This window comes from Notolabrus celidotus, chromosome 3 (assembly GCF_009762535.1).
Source record: "Notolabrus celidotus isolate fNotCel1 chromosome 3, fNotCel1.pri, whole genome shotgun sequence".
Classification (NCBI taxonomy): Eukaryota; Metazoa; Chordata; class Actinopteri; order Labriformes; family Labridae; genus Notolabrus; species Notolabrus celidotus.
The window spans coordinates 17,034,188-17,044,319 of record NC_048274.1 but is presented as its reverse complement, the minus strand read 5'-3'; the positions used below and the strand labels follow the sequence as shown (position 1 = coordinate 17,044,319).

Below are 10,132 nucleotides of genomic sequence, written 5' to 3'. Positions count from 1 at the left end.
TACGTGCACAAATCTGCAACTTTACACTAAGCATAAAATACTTAACATATCTCCTCAGGCCTCATGAAACTTTCCGTGTTGGAACACTCATAAAGCTTCGTCAAAAGGTGCCAAACTCATCGATGGGGACTTATCAGAGTTTTAGCTGATGAGAGTTGAGGGCCCAGCATGGATGGGGAAAGTCTGTGGGCATCTGGTGGACAGGTGGAGAATGATTGGGTTGGGAGAAGAGAAAATGTGGCAGCAGGGTGGGAGAGATGACAGGCAGAATGTGACAAAACCTCTCTTTGATGTCAGATATTTGATTTCCAATCATCTGCAAAGGTGAATGTACCATATGGTTTTATTTAGAACTTGCTGTATGTACACTTCTGGTTGCACGAGTTCAGTGATCTCTCTGGGGCTCTCTCAATGTATCTCCTATAAAATAATTAGATGCCTTTATACCAGGACAATATTAACTTGTATTAGAAAACGTATAAGTATCTGTGTTTTAAATTATTTTACCTCACTGTTCAGCACTTTGCTAAACTTGATTGTTTTTTAAATGTGCTATATAAATAACGTGGATTGGATCTATGAACTTCATAACCTAAGGGCCTGTGTCCACACCAATGACTATGTTTTAAAATAATCTGTATGCTTCAAATTTGCATTTATTCGGTGGAAATTAACAAAGAAAACGTTGTTTTTTCACGTGTGTGGTTAGTTTTTTCTTTGTTTGAACCTCAGCCATTGTTGTTGATAGGCCTTTATTAGCTGCCCCGCCCCTTTTTGATTTCAATTGGTTGGTGATGGATATGTGACTCTAAAGAGCACAGCAGTGTTCCAAAAGTTGAGCTATTTTCAGCAGAGAGCGCTGAGAGTGCAATGAAAAAAACAGCTACAGTAGAGGGTATTTTTCTCTCTGGATGCTGAGTGCTGAAAACACTAAACTGCATTAAAAACACTGAGAGGACACAGACCCTACGTTCTGCAAAGGGCCAAGGCTGTAATAAAGATGTTGAGGACACATTAGCCAAAAAACAGTCTTGAGAGTAATGTGTTTAAGATCTGAATACAGCTTTTTATTCTTAGTGTTGAGTATGCCTCCTTGGAAGCTTCTGATCGAACTCACTTGAGACCTATTATTGGTTTTCATAAAATCCACTGCGACAGTTAAAGGTGACATATCACGCTTTTTTCATCAATATATATTGGTCTAAGAGGTCCCCAAAACATGTCTTTAAAGTTTATGCTCAAAAAAACACTTTGAAATCAGATTTTGGTCTGCCTGAAAATCCCTCTTCTTCAGCAGTCCTCAGAACACTCTGTTTTCTCTCTGACCACGCCCTCTCGGGAAGTGGATGTGCCCTCGGCTCTCCGGCACGTTGATCTAATGTTTACATGTTGGCTGAATATACACGGCTGCTCAGAGATCACGTTACTTCAACCCTCTGAATCTGATCCAGAATCTGATCCTGACAGAGAGGCGCCTGCAGCAGGACCTTTCTGAACAATTGGTCACAGATTCTGTGTTTCTTGTTGTTTTATTTATCAGTATGTAGACGTGTGTCTTGGTACACAGCTACGAACATGTAGCTATGTGGCTATGCTAACTAGCGCTAGCACTTATCCATGATACATAAAAATCATCCACTAGATCTTCAAATCTGCAGGCCTGGGGAGTAAAATCGACCTCTACCAGAAAGGCAGCAGGACCTTTCTGAAGGATTGGTCACAGATTTAGTGTTTCTTGTTGTTTTACTTGTCAGTGTGTCGACGTGCGTCTTGGTACACAGCTAGAGCTACAGCTATGTAGGTGTAGCTATGTAGGTGTAGCTATGTAGCTGTAGCTATGTAGCTGTAGCTATGTAGCTACGAACATGTAGCTATGTGGCTATGCTAATTAGCGCTAGCACTTTTCCATGACAAATAAAAATCATCCACTAGATCTTCAAATCTGCAGACGTGGGGAGTAAAACCGACCTTTGTATTTATAAATACAGCCTACAACTAGCATGCCTCCCTCCTAAGCTCCTTGTTAGCACACATGTGTGCAGGGAATGAAAAGAGTTGAGTTGTATTTTATACAGTCTGTGGGCTGAATAAGCTCTGAGCTCTGACTCCGTGACGGACCGGATATTGTTGTTACGTAACAAAAACACGGAAGTCTGAAACGGCTCGTTTTAGACACATTTACAGAAAGGTGTAGAAATCAAAACAGGGGCAGAATGGATTTTTTTAATTCTCGGGGGGTTCGTAGACATGCCAGGGACACATATTTCAGGTAAAGAACCATTAAAAAGTCCATTTTGCATGATATGTCACCTTTAAAATGTTGTCCATGTAATTGCTTTTCTTTGGCAAGGTTAACACTTATGTTTGAATACCTAACCCTAACCCTAACCCTTGAAGCTGTGATATAGCACTGTAGAAAAAAAAAACATAATCCCTCTGTTATGTTGCAGACACTTTGCCACTCATCTTCTGTGTCTCATGAACCCAGACAGTTGAGCACCAGCAAATTAAATGCATCTCTTGCAAAATTGTGCATTAATGACTCTCTACATGATGAGGTTTAAAGAAGTCATTTCTACCTCCCAAGCCCTCATAAATACTCTCCAGTCCGAACAGTATAAAGCTGTCAAGCTCTTGTATTCATAACACATCTCCCTCCTGTTCAAAATACAGCACTTTATAAATGTGTTTGTGGAACCATTAACAGTACGGAGTGTCTTGTCTTATGCAGTTGTTTTAAACCTTTTTTTGTACAGTGTGGACCTCAAGTATTCTACAGGGCCAACATGGAAAGTGTTTTGTTCACACCATGAATTTAAGGAGTTATTTATTCATTATTACAAAATCTATATCAATCAAAGGTTTAACATTTGTTTGACACCTCACTATAACTAACCCATTCATTCCCTGAGAGTAATTATTGTTAACAACTGCAATTAAGTCATTATTTATTCAATCAGTTAACCTTTGTGTTTTGTATCAAAGAAAATTAACTAGTTGATTACTTAATTTAGATAATGACACTTCTTTCAAGCTGCTCTGGAATCTGCTGAAACAAGCAGTGATGCTAATCTAGGTCAAAAGGATGGTGCTGGTGTCAACCTGTGTGTAACTGCTATACAAATAACATCATAGTGATAGTAGCAAGAGGCATTTTCTGTTTGAAAGCAAAGTAGTGGAGAGGATAGTATTGAGGTTTCCAGAGACTAGCTTTCATTAATGTGATCGATGCTCTTGAAGCATGTGCATGCTATAGCTGCAGACTGAAAACAGAGCGGTGAAGAAAAACAGCGTTTAGGAATGACTTAATTACACCAAAGCCATGCCTATTTGTCTAGGACAAAATAAAGCTGACAATGTGTTTTGCTCAGTACCTCCCCATTAAACAGACAACTAAGGCTTCTTTCTAATGCAACTCTTTAAAGGTTGAGAGCAATGAAGTAAATAGATGTAACCAGCTGAATGGTACCTTTCAAGATGTGCAGAATCATAGGAATGCTAAAAAAATATGTTGCTCAAATAAAGGACTTCTTTAGGTGTAATATAATGGTTTGGAGTTGTAATGCCACTGAGGTCAAGGAAAGGTAAGCACAAAACACTCGAGAGCAATATCATAGTATTACCTGAAGATGAGTTCTGTTTGTCAGTTTTGCAAGCTATTACTGAGAACAATCCAGGCTCACACAGCACTGCATTTCAACCAAGTAGATACCACTCAGGGAAACTTTAGGACATACATACAAACATATTTCTGGTCCTATAAACAATGAAATATCTAAAAAAAATATATGGCTGACTTGTAGTCGAATGAAAAATGCCAGTTAGGGGGAACATTTATTTGAATGTAAATGATCATCTCTGTCCATCTCTTTTTTTCAAAACAAACAAACTAATCAACATCAAGTGTCCTTTTCAGGCAAAACAATTTTCCAACAGAAGATGTTCTTCTCAGTGGAAAGCAGAGTACCAAATTTAATTACAAACACTGCGTTTAATTTTTGTTTTAATTCACAAGTGTTAATTAGCACACAATGAGTTTGTCTAAGTTGTACAGAAACCACCAAAAAAGCTCTGGTTAACTCAAAATCATTTGGTAAATATACTTTCATTTATTGAAAGTTACAAAAAGGTAGCCCTCTGGACCAGCCACTGACAAACTCCACGTATGTTTGATAGAGAAATGTCCTTAATGGGAGAATCCTGAGATGTTGTGGCCTCGGCTTGAAGAGTGAGCTCAGTGGGACTAAGAACACAGTCATTGTTAACTGGCTCTAAAAGCTATCTTACTTTGTTGGGTTTAATACCTGGTAATGCCAAGTAGGATAGGATAAGGTAGGATAGGATACAATACGATATGCTTTATTCCCCCAATACAAAAGTTTGTCTCCACTGTGCAAAAAATGCTGCATGTAGCTATCTATAAGCTCAGGTATTTCATATTCCCAGTGGTAAGTAATTCTGATCTCTTACAAGGCCTTCTGCAGTTCTTGACCCCTGACCTTCTCTAGTTATCAAATGTGTTGTTCCCTTTACTCCAGATCATAGATCACACCTGCAGATGAAAGATGGATAAAGTATACTCTTAAAGTCAGAGCAGATCTAAAAATCTGAACTGGTAGAATCACATAAGAAAAGAAAAGAATCACTCAACTCTTAAACATGTGTCAAATGTAAATATTCAACAATGAGGAGACAGTGAATTAGGATGTCATGAGTTGAACATTTCAGTAAATCCTATTTTTTAAAGCTTTATCTCCTTAAAAACACAAGCCTACACATTTGGAGGATCTTTCTTATTTCAAGTTGAACATAACTCAAGGATCTCTGGAGTGGATGTTTGATAAATCTTTTTTTTTTTCTATTCTGGGCAATTATTTAACAGAATTTGAAGAAAAACAACCAATGTGATCACAAATGCTAGCGGGCAGCATTGGTCCATTTGTCTCCAGATGAAATGAGTTTACACAGACTGACATTGGAAATTGCACTAAATTACAGGAATGGTCTAGACCTTTGAAATGCACTCTAGTTTGTTTACAGGCAGCAGACTGCTTACTCAACACCACCCCAAGGCCCCCTGTCAACAACACTACATATCTGAGCTGAAAGCTCGGCAAAAATAGATCTTTACTCATAATTGCACTTTAATGTTGGCTCATAACTAATTAATGCTGTCTCATGCTTGTGAATGTCACATATGCCTGCACTCCAGGTGTACACAGATCACACTCTGTCTGTGGCCTCATTTCTTCAGCCAACTAAAGAACCTGACTCTGTTTGGGATGGATCATGATATTCAAGTATCTGAATCGTAGAATAGTCTTTAATTTACTTAGAAAAAGATTGAAGAGTCTGTGCGACATTTGTTTCACCTTAAAATACTTCTGTCCATTGTTTTTATGGTGCCTGACTTCAAAGCACTAAGTGGCGAGTGCTTCTGAAAGCTGTTTTTTGACCACCATTAAATTACAAAGAAGAAGAAAGCACTCAAACATCATTGAATAGATCCCAGTGACTATCCAATAATAACTTTGCTTGAAATGTCTGTCCCTAATGTGTATATAAATAATTCAGTGAGAATATGTTCTGTTTTTACCAAAAGTCCTGTTAAATTGGACAACTGTTGAATTTGTGCTCTCCAGAATCACAGATCCCCATGCTTACATTATGTATGGATACATATGTTCCTATATCTGCATCTATACACACTTTACCACATCTTCCTGTGATGGAGTGTTTAATTTTGGAGAGATAAAAATGGATAAAACTTCAGTACTTTACATGTACAAATTATTTGTCCATATCAGGGTGGATCCGTTCAAAATGGAAAAAAAAAAAACATGACTCTACGACTGTTTGGAATACCCACCCTTGCTAATACCTGAATGACCTACTTGTTGCCACTGAAATGCAAAATTCACCTTCATATACAGAAGATCTGATAAGTATGACCACTTATTGCAGTGACCAGCCAGATGTTGGCAGGTGTGAGAGTATACAGGCTCAGAACTTATCTTTTAAGCTCTAGATTTTCCATTTCTACACACAACTACGGTAAACTTTTGTGTGTAGGACCAAAAAACTTTGCATGCCTGTGAGCTAACGCTGTTATTTAAGTTTTCAGTTTTATCCAAATAGTATAAATAATTGCATTTTTTCTTAATGACAGCAGGTGTTCATTAGATTTCAGGAAAGACACTTTGCCTTCAGTCATGTTCTGCAGAAGGTTGACTCAAAGTCATGTGAACCATGCTGAATCCTTTTTGGTTTGAGGCAGGTGGGCAGACATGAAGTGACAAAGTAATTAAAATCCGCAGACATGACTGAATATTGTAATTAACACTTTTTTCCAAGCCTAGAGAAGTGTCTTTGGACATACTTGGAAAATGTTTCCTCATTTCTCTGAGTGATTGAATGGCAGTTTTTCTAAAATGTCTGTTTTTTCATGATGTATATTTTAGGAGGATTCAAATCAAACTCCTTATGTTTTCAGTAGTGCAGCCTACATTTCTTATCTATTCATCTCACAACAGCTTGTACCTTAGGTTTCCATTAGCAATCGCTAAAACTGACAAATGGACAGGTCTAAAGCCATCCAAGTGAAGTCAGCACACACAATGAAAACAGGTGCTGCAAAGTGTTAGGAGAGTCATAAATAGCAGCTCATGAAATATGGATGCTCTGGATTGAAGACGATGAACACACACCACCAGATGCCATTAATTTGCCCTGACGAAACTATCAATAGTAATAAAAGCAGCTGCACAAACTACTTCTCTCAGCTTTCTGCAGCACTCTAATATCTCAGAGAGCTGCTTCCATCCATTCAAAAAGTAGTACAAGAAACATGGAAAATATGATTTTGTAAGTGACTGGGCTCAACACTTTAAGAGATAGCAGCAGGCAGAAAGGTGGTATTGGAGATTGTGCTTCTCCCGTGCATGAAAGCGTGTATTTATGATGACTGCTGGGACACCTCATCCACCCAGTTGCTCTGGTCAGAGAGTACACGGGGATACACAGTTCACAGTTCAGTTCTTTTAATGTTCCTCATATGCAACAGCAATGGCGAATTGGCTATTTAGCATCATTAAAGGGTGATGATGACAACAGGGGGTGTGATATGATATGACGTGATGGTATCCTGTAAACAATACAAATGCAAATATTAATGACGGGACCCACGAGACGTAACATAACATGCATTGAATGAGATAGCATTAGCGTTAGCAATCCGCGTCAATCAACGTATGACACTGCCGTCACATAAACAAAGTGCGCGCTGCACACCACACTTATAAGAAATGAACAACCATATAAACATGTTCATAGTGAGCATAACTTACTTCTTCACGAACGCATCACATATAAAACTTTAAACTTATCGGCACAACATTCGCGGAGGGTACCGCTCAGGATAACAGTCAGGACCCCTAGCTGCCCGTGGGCAGGCCTGAGCACAAATAACGTAAAACAGTAAAGTCCCTGGGCTGCCCATAGAGGTGCCTAAACGAAAATACTAACGAAACATAGGAAATTTATAACAGCCGCCCCCAGAATAGCATGGCTATTATGTAAGAACACATACATTTCCTAAGGTGCTACAGAAGTCCCTGAGTCAGTACAGCCATCCAGAACGGCTGGAAGCTGGACCAGACGTGCCACCGGTCGCAGGTAAGTTTTATCCCCCACTTGGACCTCGGCCGAACGAATGCATCCATCAGAACCTGCATTTAGCTTCACCACCCTCCCGACAGGCCAGTGAGCCCGTGGCAACTGAGGGTCAACCACCATCACTACAGTGTCCTGGGCAATATTGTCTGTAGGTCGTCGCCACTTCTGGCGTACTTGAAGAGTTGGCAGGTAGCTCCGAAGAAACCTCGCCCAGAAGTGATCTACCATCACCTGGCAGTGGCGCCAGCGCCTCCTCGTGAGAGTGTCCGCAGCATAGGAAACTTGTGGTAGAGAGGCGTCCCGCCGCCCCATCAACAACATACTTGGCGTGACAGGATCAGGGTCCGCGACATCTGATGAGACATATCCCAACGGTTTAGCATTGAGGATGCCTTCCACTTCGATGAGGAGCGTCAGCAAGACCTCCTCCTGGAGAGCCTGTGTGCCGATGACCACTTGCAGCGCCTGCTTGACAGAACGAATCTCCCGCTCCCAAACGCCACCAAAATGAGGTGCTGCTGGTGGATTCAACTTGAACTTGATCCGCTTCTGTGCAAGTCGGTCTTGAAGTTGTGGCTCCATGGCACTGAAGGCCTCACTCAGCTCCCTCTCCGCGCCCCGAAAGTTTGTCCCCTGGTCAGAGAGAATCTCTGAAGGGGTTCCTCGACGAGCGATAAACCTCCTAAGGGCTAGGAGGAAGGAGTCCGCATCCAGGCTAGCCAGTAGATCCAGATGGACACACCGTGTAGTGAGGCACTTGAAGACAACTCCCCAACGTTTCTCGTTGCGTCGTCCAACCTTGATGTTGTATGGACCAAAACAATCCACACCGGTGGAGAAGAATGGAGGTTTGAGGACCCGCAGGCGAGCAGGAGGTAGGTCAGCCATTTGTGGCACAACCGGCTTCCCTCTCCACTTCCTGCATTCAGTGCAGAGTCTCTGATGGTGCTTGATGGCCTGTCTCCCCCGCAGGACCCAGTACTGGCGTCTGATCTCGGCGAAGACCCTGTCAGGCCCTGGATGGAGTAGGCGTTGGTCGAAATCCTGAATGAGGAGTCTTGTCACCGCATGGTGAGGATCAAGGACAACAGGGTGGAGTTCAATAGAACAGGAGTCATCCATTTTCCGAAAACGTCCACCCACGCGAATGAGACCCATGGTAAGATCCATCTCTGGTGAAAGCATACTGAGCTTGCTGCCTGGTGGCACTGGTTTACCTGCCCTGAGACACTTTATCTCCTCTGGGAAGCAGTCTGCTTGGCTGACCTGGAGTAGGAGAGTTTCAGTATCACAAAGTTCAGGCTGAGGTGAGGAGGGATCCACAACTGCCTCCTGAGTAGCTTTAACCAGGTCGGACCAACTGTTGAACTTGGTGACATCTGGTGTATGGAGTCTTGGGCCCGTCTGTATGAGCCCGCAGAAGATACTTTGCTTTAGCTCAGAAGCATCTGCTGGCCCAGTGGAGGAAGGAAGTGACGGCCAGCTGTCAGGTGAACCACCCAGGAACGGGGGTCCTTGAATCCATCTGCTCGATGTCGCCAGCTCAGCCAAAGTCTTGCCACGAGTGAGGTCGTCGGCTGGATTGTTGGCAGTGTCAACATACCGCCAGGTGTGCATGGCTGTCAACTCCTGAATCTCAGAGACCCTTGTTCCCACGAAGACTTTGAACCTGCATGACTCAGATGTCATCCAGGTCAAGACTGTCGTGGAGTCTGTCCATAGGAAGGTCTGGGTGATACTGAGGGTGAGCTCCTGGTGGATAAGGGAGGATAACTGGGCTCCGGTCAATGCTGCACAGAGCTCTAGTCGTGGCATTGATTGTTGACGCTTTGGGGCTACCCTGGACCTTGCCATCACAAACGAGACGTTGACTGCGTCGTCAACCTTTGTAGTGAGGTAAGCAACCGAGCCGTATGCCTGTTCCGATGCATCACAGAAGACATGTAGAGTGTATTCGGTGGTTTCGGTGGCAACCTTTGGTGGTGAGTAAGCTCGTGGTAAGGTGATGTTCGCCAGCTCAGGAAGTTCCCGCTCCCAGTTAGACCAGGCCTCAACGATGTCTGATGGAAGGTTTGGGTCGTCCCAGCCCCTCTTTTTTGCCCACAGCCTCTGGACAAGAATCTTGGCCCTCGTCGTGTAGGGAATAATCACTCCAAGAGGATCATACTGTCGGGCTAGCACTTTGTATATGTACCGCATAGTGGGGGTCTCGCTTTTCATAGCTTTGAATCGGTAGCCAAGTTGATCCGTGGGACAGTGCCACCGCAAACCCAGAGCTGGCTCCTGAGGGTCAGTCTGCTTCTCAGCTAGCCAGAGTTCGGTGCTCTCTGATCTGGCGGTGGAGGGTAGATGGGAGACGACAGTCGGGACATTACTTGCCCACTGCCTGATCTCAAATCCTCCCGAAGCCAGGCACCGCCTCATCTTGTCAACGAGTTGTTTAGCCGCTTCAGGTGAG

General features: G+C 42.6%; 1 long non-coding RNA gene across 1 annotated transcript; it reads right to left on the bottom strand.

The window, feature by feature from the left end:
* Positions 1 to 7,023: 7,023 nt before the first annotated feature.
* LOC117810042 lies at positions 7,024 to 7,572 on the bottom strand. The gene is made up of 2 exons (XR_004630674.1): positions 7,347 to 7,572; positions 7,024 to 7,144 (listed from the first exon to the last, which is right to left on the bottom strand). It is a non-coding gene; the product is annotated as an uncharacterized LOC117810042 (long non-coding RNA).
* Positions 7,573 to 10,132: the final 2,560 nt, after the last annotated feature.